We start from the raw sequence: 14738 nt of genomic DNA, 5'->3' as shown, positions 1-14738 counted from the left end.
AGAACTGAAATTAAACCTAAACTAACCCAATTTTGGGGGAATCTCGGCTAGCCCAAGAACACCCTCAAATTGCTCTACACACTCTCTATTTATAGCATACAATTACCCAAATTTTTCAAACCCTAAAATTAGAAATTAGGTATTTTTCAATTCCGAAATTGCTCACCAAATTCGCTGAATTGGTGGTGACCCATGCCTCTTTTCTTCTCTCTCGGTCCTTCTCTGCCTCCAATTGCGTCAATTTCTCCCTAATTCGAGATGTTTTATCAACCCTCACCTAGGTCAGTTGGTGAGAGGAGTTAAAGCAACTCGGCTAGGGGGATGGTGTGGTGTCGGGTGATGATGGTGAAGACGTGATGGCGCTGCAGAGGTGAGGTGGTAGAGATGGTGGTACGGTGGAGCAGTTGTGGAGTTGGTGGTGGAGCAGTTGCAGAGGAGGGTCGGGAGAAAGAAGAAGAAAGAAGGAGGAGAAAACGATTTGGGTTAGGGTAAATAGGTTAGGGTTCTAGAGTGTTGAGCGGATTCATCGAGTCTTGATGTTCTGTGACTCTGAGCTGCGAGATGCGAAGATGGTAGGTAGATCGGACGGTGATGCGGAGGCAAGCGAGGAGCGACCGTCGGATGAAGGGATACAACGAAACGAACGGTGCTAGATTAGGTTAGGTGCTGTAGTGTAAGGCGGAGATATCAAACTTTGATGAACAGCAAGGGAGCAACCGTTGGTTTCAACTACCATCTAATCTGAAGGCTTGGAATTTCAGCGCTGTGGTGCTCGGCAGAGACTTCAGATTTTGATGATCTATGAAGGAGCGACCGTCGGATGCTTCTGAGAACTGATCTGATGGCTGAGAACGGAGGCGTTTTTGTGTGTAGAAAATGAGGTTGTGCGCACCATTCTTCGCGGCTTCCTTGCGTGATTTCTCCCGGCTTTTCACTACTTTTCTGCTCTTTTTGCTCCGCAAGTCATCCAGACTTTATTTATTACCTAAAAATGCAAAATTAATTAATAAAAATATTTATTCTTGAAAACAATGAAAATACAGAATATGGGATAAAATGTAGAATTAATGCACAAAAGATGAGTTAAATGCCAACAAAAAGGGATAAATATATACAATATTTGGCACTCATCACTAAACTACGCACAACCTGTGATATTTCAATTATATAAAAATATAATACAAAAAAAGAAATAACACATACACACGAAGTTTTGTTCACTAGGAAACCACAAATGCATAAAAACCTCGTGGCCTAGTCTATATTTGAACACCACACTGTATTAAGCCCCTACAGACACTAGCATACTACAAGTTAACTTTGTATTGGAATGTAGTTGAGCCCTAACCAAGTCTAACACTTATTAAGGTACAGTCGCGGTCCTTACGCCTCTAGAACCACGCCGGATTCTGCACACTTGATTCCCTTAGCTGATCTCCCCCACAACTAAGAGTTACGCTAACCCCAAAGTCGAAGACTTATAAACAAATCTGTCTCCCACATATATGTCTATTATTTATTCGGTTTTTGTTCCGTCTTTTAATAAATCAAGGCGAACAGAAACCATTGATAATCTGGTCTTATACTCCCGAAAGAGCAGCCTAGAAATCTCAATCACCTCACAATAACCCAACTAATTAACAAGAAAAGTTATTGCGGAATCACAAGAGTCTGAGACGAAGAACTGTTGTGATTAATTTTTATACACTACACCATTTTTAAGGATTCGCAACACCGTTACGAATTTTCCTGTTACAAAAAGCCGTTACAACCTAGTTGTAACAAGCACAAGACGTTACGAATTTTTTCATAATTCGTAACATGTGGCTGCCGTTACGAATTGTAACATGCTAATTTTTCGAGCGTGCTATTCACACGCTTGGTCACATCAAGGGTGGTCACACTTGGGGTTTTCTGGGCCCACGGTTTCTAGCCATCCATCTACACCGTCTATTTCTAAACTAATATCTCTACCTTCGATATTTTCTCGAGATTCCCTCTCAATCATAAAACCCTAGATATATTTTCTTTCACAAAATCTAGCTCACCAGTTCATTCTTCATATCTATCTCTCCGTCTAATCATCTCCCTCTATTAAACCAAAATGTTCATAGCAAATTTTTTTGTTGAGAGAGTGAGAGAGATCTTCGGCAGAAACTCTAGTTTGAAAGTTCTTCAGTAGAAAATCCTTAATCGACTATGAGTGCAAATCAATGAAAAGTTCTTGAAGTCAAATCAGTAACTGAATCTGAAGATTTAGACGATGAAGAAGAGTTGATTAAAAGATAACCAACAACTGAATATGAAGATTCGACTGTCAAAAACAAACGAAAAAGATAAGTTTTATTTCTTGTTTTTCATTTAAATCCATCTGTGATTATTATCTAGACGATTTCAAAACCAAATTTTACCTATTTCATGTAGAAATTCTTACTCAATGCTTGATTAGAATACAGATCTATAACCGCTTGACCTTTATTTGTCTATTGAGATTAAAATCTCGAAAATTTTCAACAAAAAATTCTAGGGTTTTCTGAGCTAAAAATACAGAAATCAATCCATCTTTAAACCTAATTGAAAATCAATCTTTAGGTCCGTGATTAGCATGCCTGCATCTTTATTACCCATATTATTGATTTGATTTTTATGAAATTCAAATTTACTATCTCATTTTGAACTTATATCTGGATGCTGATGGTTTTGGTTTGTTTTATCTTGTTGCAATTGAGATTGGTTGATGTACATAGTATGATGATGCTTTGAATGAATGGGTTGCTTCAGAAATAAGATGCAAAGATTATGTTGCTGCCAAGCAAGTGATAGCTTGAGCTGAGTTGTATTGGAAGCTGAAATGATGTTGCAATGCGGAGTTGTAGATGTTCCAAAAGTTACCGACATAGCTGAAATGTGCTATGGTGTTTGTGCAGTGTTGCAATGGTTGTTGGTCTGATTGAAGAGAAGATGTAGTAATGCTTAGCACTAAGATAGTGGAACTTCAGATTGGTCTTAAGAACTATGACCCTCAAAAGGACAAGCGTTTAAGTGGTTCAGTGAAGATTGGTCTCATGTATGCCTTATGTGTATTGTTTGAGGATAAGGAAGTTTGGGAGGATAAGGTACCTGGTTGATGACATTTTTCTTTACATATTTTGCTACTCGTATGTTTTTTAATTTTTATGTTCACTCTTCTCCCTCTGTCTTACGAGCGGTGAAGATTACGAGCTAGAGACATTATTTGTGTGAGGAAATAAGCATTGATTCTGAATGGTGCGCTGTTTTTCTTTCCTGTTTGTAGGAGAAGACACTAGAGGAGTATGAAAAGGTAGTTGAAGAGAAGAGAAAAGTTCTCCAATGAAGGCTAGAGAGAGGAAAGTTGAGTTGGACCAGGCGTTTGAATTTATGCAGCTGCTTTCACTGAATGAAAGGAAATGATGAAATTTTCGTCAAGCTGGTAAAAGTGATTGCTTCCCGTGCACTTGTTCTTTTGTGGCTTCCAATGCACTTTTTCTTGTTGTTTACATTGGTTTACCTTTAAAGTTGATTGCTTCCTATGCACCGGTAAGATTTAGACATCTTATGTGTTTAAATAAGCTGCTGGTTTAAGACACTTTTTGTTGCTTGCCAGGACAAGGGTGTTGAGAAGGTTTCTTTGAAGAATTCTGAATTTCCCAAGGTATCTGGTTGCAAGAGAATTGATGTCATCATTCAAGGTGCAGACCCTGTTGTTGCAAGCGATGGGTGTGGCGTTATTAAAGAGGTGAGAATGTTGTTTATACTTTTTTTTATCCCTATAAATACTTGACCCCATTTGTTAAGATTTATCTTTTTTGGCTGATTATAATTAACAGTGTTGAAGTTAGCCATGATATCTAGGGAAGTCGTTGAGTATGTGAGTTGTTTTGCACATTTGCAGTCCGATGCTAATTTAAAGACCGATCTGAAGTCAGATGTTGAGGAGGAGTGGATGAAACTTTGTCCAGTAGAGCTAGTTAAGGTATTCAGTGAATCCTGATGATGTTCATATACTACTGGTCGAGTCTTGTTTGAGCATCTTTCTCTTGCTCGAAGATAATGTTTTCCGATGTTGATTTTTGGACTAGAAAATTTACATGTTACTTTTTTTCTTGCAGGTATGCGAGAACCGTCCTCAAGGAGTTGTTTTGGTGAGATTCAAAGATACGAAGGATGCTCACAAGTGTGTAGGGCTAACGAATGGAAGATGGTAAGTACTGGTAGGCTTTCTCGTTCAAAATTATTATTATATGCATGGTTAATTGCTCAACTGGTAATGGGTATACGTATATTAGGGCTGAACATGGTGTCGGTTAACCGCTGGAAACCGACCGAACCAGGCCAATAAGAAAGAAACCGAACCAAACCATTTAGATTTGGATTGGTTTGGTAAAAAAAGTTGAAAAACCGACATTACTGGTTTGGTTTTGGTTTGACCTGAAAACCGAACCAAAAACCATTGGGAACCGATTAATTTTTAAACTTAGTTTTTACCGTCGATTTAAAAGTATTAGATTCTACCCATTGATTTAGAGGATAAATAGAAACCCTAAATCTAATATTTCATTATGATACTCTACCTCTTTCTCTTTCTCTGAGTCTCAGCCACCTCCCTTCTCCACCCCCAACTACAGCTGCTGCTACTCGACTTTTTTCTTCCCGTCTTCCTTCTTTTTTATTTGTCAATAACTAAATTAAGATATATTATATATCTTCTTTTGCTCTCTAGAATTAGAGTAAGCTTTAACTATTCTTGATTTTTCTTTTTTTGTCTGTATATTTGTGTAAACCAATACTATCGGCAACTACGATTTTTTTATCTGTAAATTTGTGTATTTTTTTTTTGGTTTGACATAATTATTGGTTAACCAAAAACCACTGGTACAAACCGAAACCAACTGGAAGCATTTGGAAACCGAACCAATGGTTAATGGATTAGTTTGGTTTAGATTTTTAGAAACCAATAGTATTGGTTTCGGTTTTGGTTTGGCTAGAAACCGAACCAAAACCGACCATGAACAGCCCTAACGTATATACATCCCTTAAGAAGCTAAAAGTATAGCACAACATATATATCCCTATCATACTTTGTCTTTGTATTCCCACTATATAGTATGTATGGCATTAAAAATTGCGTCTAAAGTCACTTAGTTCAGATCTTTTCGCATACTTACAAGCAAAAGAAAAAAGATCTGGCTTGCGATTTCTTTTTCGCGATCAGTCGGTCACCCATTTTATTTCTTTTTATTTCATGTTTGTTGGTAGGCAAGTGCATGCCAACATAGATGATGGATCCATTAATCATGTTGCTATCCTGGATGTTGTGTATGACGAAGCTCGATTAGGTTGGAGATCAGGTGCAAGTTCTGTAAGTTTCTATGTATTTTCTAAGTTAGATGAATATGTGAATATATGAAGTTTCTATGAATTGAACTTAGTAAGTCCCTCTGTATTCACTTAGTATTTGATACTTAATAAAAAAAAATTGATACTTAGATGACTTTGTGTTCTTTTTTGTATGAAATGATTTTTCTGTGGATACTTCCATCTAAGTATATATTTTTTGTGTTTGCAGGTTAATTGGATGATGCTCTGCTGCAACAAGTTTGGAGAAAAAAGGTTGGAGAACAAGGCACACATTAGGTTGCAGTAAGTTTCTATGTACATTCCAAGTTAGATGAATTTGTGAACACAGGAATTTCTATGAAATGATACTTGGTATATATATATTCCCCTAGTATTTGATAATTAACAAATAAATTTTGGTACTTAGAAGAATTTAAGTTCTTTTTTGTATGAATCCATTTGAATGTGCTAAGAATTGATTGAATTGAGATGAATGTGATTGAATGAAAAAATTGTTGATTGTGGAGGATAAATAAAAGGTGTATGCAGGTGGTTATTTGGAATTCTGGCGTATTCCGGCCGAGAATGAGTTGCCGGCCGACCTTGACCTGGTCAAAATTGGTCATTGCTGACTGATCTTGACCAAGTCAAGGTTGACCGACAGTAATTTTTTTACAGTTACAAAAATATTCGTAACGGCTTGAACTTGTTACAACATCCTGTTACTAAATAAATTCGTAACGGCTCGGGCATGTTACGACAGTGCCACGTAGTAACGGCTACAAGCTGTTACAAGGGCTGTTACGAAAAATATTCGTAACGGCTGCTGGGCCGTTGCGAAAAAATTGTAGCACCCCTTTTCGTAACGGTCAAGAACCGTTCACAAACCCGGTTCGCAAACATCCGTCCCGGATCCAACTCAGGTAGAACCATTCGCATAATAGTACGCAAACAAGGTTCATGGACCTTCTCAGGTTAAACCGTTTGCATACTAGTTACGCAAACAAGGTTCCCAGACTTGAATCATTATAATACAGTTCGCATACTAGGTATGCATACCGTGTTGTATCCAGACATAGGTAAACGTTCCAAACTCTCATTTCAATCATTGAAACATCCTTGGAAGACGAAAATGGTTGTCTCACACAAACCATTAGCTTCAAGTAATTTTCAAGTGATCGAATGATCAATACAAAACTTCTCAAGTAAACATCAAATGACTGTCTCACACATATCATATAAGATGTTCAAGGTAATTTTCACATGATCATCTTTTGACTTGTATTTCATTTACAACAATAAATTGTTTCCAATAAAACTCATCAAGAATATGGTGAACATATATAGCTAAAGCAAAAAGCTTCCAACAAATATTTCGATAAATAGATAAGCGAGATAAACTCGGCTCGAAATATCAAATAAATATAATACAAAAGTATATACAACTATACGACTTAGTCTCATTAGAAGATAAAATAGAATAGACTTCTGAGTGATAGATAAGTTTTAGTCTCCATATACCTTTTGTTGATGAAGTTCCTCCAAGCTCCTCAGTAGATCTTCGTCTTCAATTGGTGAACGCCGTGAAGAATAAAAATCAACTACACATTCTATCTTAATCCGAGACATCGCTATAAGTAGAGTAGAAATCAAGTATATAGTATTGAACAACTAAACTTGACAAAAAAGCTTGAGATAGCAACGCTTGCAAGTTCGACCGAGCAGTGCTCTAACAATCTCCCCCTTTGTCAATTTTAGTGACAAAACTATCAATACACTTGGATTACAAAGTAAATAAGCTTTGTATCATCCATCATGGTTGATTTCCTTGTCTCTTCAATATTCCTTGAATTCTTTGCTACTCCAAGTACTTCAGTGATTCTGAACGTGTTCAACTCAGCATCATTGTTGTTCAAGATTTATAGCCATAACAATAAGAAAACATATGTTCTCAGTCATTGTTATACAGTGTCATAGTATTACTATAGATAACCAAAGTTCAATTTTATCACAACTTTGAAATAATACAATGGTGATATATATCACTCCCCCTTAGTCAATACTTCATCTTACAATGAAAACCGCTCCCCCTTATACAATGATCTGTAAACCATATGTATGTAGTGTGAACTACCAAATAATTCTCCCCATTTTTGTCAATATAAACTGGCAAAGGTACGAAAATTACGGGATCATAATGAAATTTTCAAAAAAGATAATTCATGACTACAAGAGAACATATCAACTTTGTTTCGATGATTTCACATAGTCGAAACTTAGTGTATTCATGAAGGAGTTTATAACGATACAAGATAACTCCTACAATATTCCACAGTGGCACTCCCCACATAGATATGAAAATTAAGCACAAGTTCAATAAAGAACTCTCCCCCATTTTATGTTATTCCCAAAAGAACAACATGAGCGACCTTACTTTTATAAGAAAATAAAGATTTTTTTGGACATTAACAAACCACATGGATTTGTATCCAGTAAATTCGAATAAATTAACCACAAGAAGAACTTATTTATTAATTTAATCCTAAAAGCTCAACATAAGAAAACTTACGTATCCATACAGTACTTTCACATAAAAGTGTATCAGGGAAAGATCAATACTGTGGAATACTTTCAAAAGTTCATTCTATTAATATTTTCATAATGACACAATAAACTTAAGTTTTGAACATATATGAGATAATCATAGTTCACGGACGTAAAAACAACATATCTCATAAGCAATTGCAGTATATGAAATCAAATTGATTAAATACTGCAAACATCATCTTCCAAATAACTTTAGAATTTAAATAAACAAATCTAAAACATTGCAAGATGAAAACCGTTGAAATAGCTATGTGTAATCACAAATAATATTATTCCAAACCCTATTTATCCTTCTTAAACATTAGAATAAACTCATAAAGGAGTTTCCTAGACATTATCAAAAGATCAAGAATTTGATCATCATCTTCATCATCATCGGAATCCATCCAAGAGGCTTGAATTTTATCCATCTCTTCCTTGATTTCAGGGAATTTTGTAGCAATCACAAGCAATTGTTCTTGCACACATTTTACCTTGGAATTCACCTTACAAACACCCTTGTGAATTTGTTGAAGAAGACCCAAGATGGTACGATCACAAAAACCGTCAAGAGTATCAAATCTTTGTCTTATGTAAAAGTTCGTCTTCATACGTTTGAAAATAATTTGACGAACTAGTTTGGGAGTTCCAATAGAGTTTCAAATGGGAGCAATGGAGTGTGTGATAGATGCATTTATGTGTCTATTTTGTCCTTAATGTTTCGTAGTGTTAGTACTCGTTTTCGTCCTTATTATGGTGTTTTGTGTGTTTGTAGGTATTTTTTGGAAATAAATATTGTTGGAAAACTCTGCTCGAAAAGTTGCTCGAAGCACCCCCAGAGGACATTTGTTATACGGACCCCCACTTTTGCTATGTGTCACCCACGACTATGTGTAGCCCATTTGTCCACAACACCCATTTTTGTCCACAACACCCATTTTTTATTCGGCACCCATGACGTTGGATAAGGGATACCCATCTTCTTCATTTTCAAATATGAATTTTGGCGGGAATTTTAAGTCCATCAATGGCAGAACTAGGGTTGCGACTTTAAGCTTGTTGCAGTGAGACTAAAGGGATAGAATCAATTGGGTGTGTTACTATGGGCTATATAGGGATGGTATAGGAGTTATTTTCGATCCAGTTTGGCTGGATATTCCGCGAGGAGAAATCAGGACACCGGCAAAACATGTTCATGGCAGTGTAATTTAGGGTTCGCATTTTGGTCGTGAAACAAGGAGACTCAATGGATGGGATTTTTCGGGATGAATTGGACGTACCAAACAAGACTGGTATGCCAGCCGGATTCGTCTAAATTTGGCTACAATCTCGCGTGGAAGAAAACAGAGTACACGAGTTCTCCACGGGTCTGTGTGTTGATAACATATTCTGTGTGTGTTGGAGTGTGCTGAATCGAGACAAAGGCATTAAAGAGTGAAGAAAAGATAGTGTACGGATAATTGACATCTGCATATGCATGGCGCAGACAAGAATGGAAAGAAAAAATTCTCCAGAATATTTTCATTGACTGCCGAGTTGTGGCGAGATTATATGGAGTTATGAGGTCATATTCTCGGTCGAGTTGGGTATATAAAGGGTCTACGGAAGTCACTAAGAGGGGATCGAGTGATTGGGATTAAGAGAGAGCAAAGAATAGAGTGCTGCCATCGTTGATTCGTCAACATGGAAGAAAGAAGGAGAAGAACAGAATACAGTCATAGACCACAGTTTTTGGCTGTCATCTATTCTTCCCTTCCGTAACAGTATTTTTGTAATAGTCAATGCACCCTGTAACAGTTATAAACCATTGCAAAACTCTATTTTCTTATATAATCATTTTGTAAGCACTTTGTAAGCAATGAAAAACCATTTTGAGCGTGTTTCCAACATGATGATGTGCTAATTCTCCCACAACCAAGGCAATGGGGAAGCTATTTACGCATGAATAATTGGTAATCATTTATTTTCTCTAATTTATAATTCACTCAATCACTGCTTTTGCAGAGTTTTTAATTGTTTGCATAATTTTCTTCATTAGTTGTGATTCAATTTGATAGGTTATACTTTGTTTAGATAATCTATGCATAAGGGATACAATTAATATTTGAGAATATGCCTGATTATATGTGAATTAAGAAATAAGGGACTTAAAATATAATTAGACTGTTGAGTTATTTACCATAATTTATTCATGTGTAATAGGGGAATCAGTGTCTTGGTTGTCTTTAATATCTTGAAATCAATCTTGTATTAAGTTTTCTCTATTTTAAGTTTTATTAAGTCTAGAATCTTTTGCTTTCACAAGACTCAACAAACTTTTTACTACAACATTATTGAGATCACATCAGTGTGCACTACATATTTTACCAATTAAGCATGGAAAGCATAACTTCTTGTTGAGTGACGTCATCGAGACCATTTGAAGAATAATAAATCCACAAACATCAATACCTGGAGCACCCATTTCAAGGAAATAGACCAACTCCGCAAATTCACGACTCCATCGAAAATTCTCAATTGTGGAGGGACAAACATTAGAGATGCCAAGTTTTCCGAAGATCCTCAAAGCAATACTAAGATCTTGGGTAGGAAATTTTCCTTCTATCCAATCAAAATTCTTGTGGCAAAGACCAAACGAAATGGCTTCATAAGATGATCTTTCTCCTTTTGGTCTAGGTAGACAAAAATTACCCAAAGGAATTTTGGTAATCCTTGAAATCAACTCTCTATCAACTAGAATCTTTTTCCTATTTATCATAGTCTTGAATTCCAAGTTGTCAAGATTAACATCATGGATGTTAGCATAAAAGATTCTTGTGAGAGTGTCAAATCCTTCATCAAGACCATTGAAGACGTTGCCAAGATTATATTTCTCAAAACACACCAAGTCTTGTTTATGACCACTTTCCTTTACCAATTTATTCTCTAGTATGAATCCACTAGAAGAAATCTTTTCAAAGGTCTTACTACTAGAATTATTGATGCATACAATTCTAATAAAGTCTTGGTCTCTTGGAACAATCTTACTTTAGAGAGAGGATTTATCAAGACCTTTGGAAATTTTTCTTGATCTATTATCATCATCATTAGACCTTCCCATTATAAAAAAAAATTGAGGGGAAAACAAGATAAGAGACTTACTTGATTAGCTTCCTTGTAGAAATTTCTTCGTTAACCCCTTTTTATTTGACCTCCAACAACGCTTTAATGGAGCTGGTATGCGAAACCTAGAAAAAGACTTGTTCACCTACGCGTACGAAGTAAGGGAGAAGAAGGGTACGCGTACAATAATTTATATCCCCTTTAGGGGGATTGGACCGGTGCAAGTACGGGGTCCCATAAAAGTAAAGAAGGATTCCATGATGGTTTAAAACAACCATGTTCAAATCCTGAACCATGAGGTTCGCACACTGAGTGAAACAGGAAAATCACTTTTATTCTTAGCTCAATGAACAATTCAAAAACATACAGAGCACAAGAATAGTTTATATTTTCATCACGTAAAAGTGTGGTAAATAAGATAGTAGAAGACTACATTATTTATCCTCAGGTGGGCATAAAAAATCTGTCATAGAAGGAGTGACCGAGTTGGAGTTTCCTCAACAATTGAATGCATTCAAATTCCAGACGCTTTCTGCCAAGAGGCTTTCATAAACTAAAGATAGTTTTCTTATTTAGAGAAACAAACTAACCTCCAAAAAGTGATACAAAATCACAAAGCTAATCAAACTGTTACTTTCCCCATGTCAAGCTATATATACAGATGGGGTGGAGCCAGTCTTGTTACCAAGAGGCTAGATGTGAAGGACATTACTCACGCACCATCTCATGTTGATATTTGTGATATTTACCAGAGGTATAATCATAGAAATGATGATACTCAGGGTTCATTGTTTTTCTTGACTCCTCTTTCTTACGATTAAGATGTGAGATTTTCCGATGTTTGAAACATGCAGCAAACTCAGTAAAAATATTTTTATCGATTTTACATGAGTTGTTGACACGACCAGGATTCACATCATGATTACATGACTTGACCGAATCGAAACAAACCTCAGGATAAATTTTTCCCTTAATCGAATAAAGTTGCTCGAAGAACTTAAGCGCATCTTCAAAAGCTGTAAATAGATCTTTATCGATAGATCCATTATGATAGTATTCCTCGAATAGATTGAGTAAAAATATATTGAGATTCCATATCTTTGATCTCTTGTTTACACATTTCTTGCAACAATTTTTCTTAGAGGAACCTTCTTTTTTTTTCCTTTAGATTGTTTTCCATCAACTAAGATTTTTTTCTTAGTTGACTCGAGATTATCTTGATAGACCAGAGGTCTTGTAAAGAATAAACTCTGAACAACCTTTAAGGATTTATGGTGTGCGTTACAGATGCACATAACAAGTTTCCCAAAGTGATTTCCCATTAAGACAACTTTTAGGATCAAACAAACACAAGCTTATCAGGTTTGCCTACTTTGATACCAATTGAAAAGAGAGGGTATAAAAACTACACCCAATAATTTGTTCGGAAATCTGTATGGAATAAACTCCACCAACTTAAAAGTGAGCTCAATCAAGAGATATATCAAAGAGCTTTATCTTTTTCTCAATACAATCAGCAAATCAAACAGATAAAAATCTGCGAGCCTGATTGATATGAGAAATAACTTGGACGGTACCAAAGAACAATGACCAAGTGTCAATCAAGTTATATCCAACAAGCAAGGTCGAATTTATCAACTGATTGAACTATTCACAACTTACGATATTTCAATTATATAAAAATATGATGTGGAAAAAGAAATAACACTGACACCGGATGTTTTGTTAACGAGGAAACCGCAAATGCAGAAAAACCCTAGGACCTAGTCCATATTTGAACACCACACTGTATTAAGCCGCTACAGACACTAGTCTACTACAAGTTAACTTCGGACTGGAATGTAGTTGAGACCTAACCAAGTCTCACACCGATTAAGGTACAACCGCGTTCCTTACGCCTCTAGAACCACGCCGGATTATGTACAATTGATTCCCTTAGATGATCCCACCCACAACTAAGAGTTGCTACGACCCAAAGTCGAATACTTATAAATAAATCTGTCACCCACAGATATGTCTATTCTTTATTCGGTTTTTGTTCCATCTTTTGATAAATCAAGGTGAACAGGAACCAGTTGATAATCCGGTCTTATACTCCCGAAGAGAAGCCTAGAAATATCAATAATTTCACAATAACCCAATTGATTAACAAGAAAAGTTATTGCGGAATCACAAGAGTCTGAGACAAAGAACTCTTGTGATTACTTTTTCATCTTACCCATCGGAAATAAATCTCGAGTGAATCTTAGATAAGATAAAACTCAATACGATAGAACAAGTAAGATCAGAATACGCAACTACGTACAGAGAAAATAGTTAGATTTGGCTTCACGAATCACAATGAAGTCTTTAAGTCGTTAACCTATAATGGTTTCAGGAAAAACTTAGGTTATAGGAGAATCGAATCTAGTACGTGATAGGCACATTTTTGTGCCTTATATAATCTCAATTATATATATTATTAGTGCTCGATTTTATATTTATTATGGATCCCTGTAGGTATTTTTGGAGAAATAAGCTTTTGCGGCGAAATTGGCTCAAAACGTGGCATTTGAACCTCCGTAGCAGACGTACCAGGACATCCCAGAAATACCCTGGAGGAACCCCGAGAAAAGTGTTGAAAACATCCCAGAAAAATTACTAAACGCACCCAAGGGACAAGTGTTATACGGACTCCAGAAGCGGATAAGGGGCGACCACTGGATAAGGGGTAACCTTTCCCCTTCATGTTTAAAAACTGAAATTGGCGGGGAAAAAATGGCAGCAACGAGCGAAACTTGGTTCGAATTTCTCGGCTGTTTTAGAGAGATTCAATCGCTGGAATTTGTTGGGCTGGACGTGATTAAGCATAACAGGCTTGGTATGGGCGCTGGAATGGATTGAATTGGGCTAGAAATCGATTTGGAGCAAAACAGAGGTGGAGTTATACACGGGACCCTATTGAGATTATTTTTAGAAGTTCTAGAGAGACTAAAGACCTAAAAATATTTTCAAAGATACATATCTATCTAAGGAAGAGTTTGAGACAATCGGGAAAGCTCAGAAACGCGTGGAACAATTTAGAGAAAAGATTATTGCCGTAACTGCCAAGAAAACAAAAGAGGAGATTTCGAGAAGATTTTGGAGAGATTTAATCGGCCTTTTTGATATAAATAGATTGGTTGGGTCATATAGAAGGGGAGTCGAAAGTTTGGGAACCTTAGGAGAGCCATAGAAGAAGAAATCATAATTTGATCAAAATATTTTTCTGCTGCTGCTGCTGCTGAAGAACACGAAGAACAGACCCTCACTGACAGTCGTTCTTCAACAGTGACAACGACCAGCGACTGACGGTCTTAAAACAACAGCGTAGCATCACTTTTAATTTATCGTTCTTCTGTGACCCTTCTGGCAGTCTTAAACTCACTGCTTTAGCACTATTTCATCTTTTAATCAACTTTTGGGCTATAAACATGTATTTTGAGCAATTGATTAATATGAGGAGCTAAACCCAAACACTGGGATGACGGAGGAAGCCCTATTTCATGCATGTGGTAATTCTAATAATTCTTTTATGACTATTTGCATTTATTTTTAATCGATTTATGATTTTTATTGAATGGGTGTGATTTCGTTTGATGTTGTATGCTTGGTCTATGTATTTTTGATACATCATGCTTTTGATTTACAATCATTGCTTTTCAAAAATCTAC

Source organism: Papaver somniferum, unplaced genomic scaffold (assembly GCF_003573695.1).
Source record: "Papaver somniferum cultivar HN1 unplaced genomic scaffold, ASM357369v1 unplaced-scaffold_12, whole genome shotgun sequence".
Taxonomy (NCBI): Eukaryota; Viridiplantae; Streptophyta; class Magnoliopsida; order Ranunculales; family Papaveraceae; genus Papaver; species Papaver somniferum.
The sequence above is the reverse complement of the archived record's forward strand: the minus strand, read 5'-3'. Positions refer to the sequence as shown.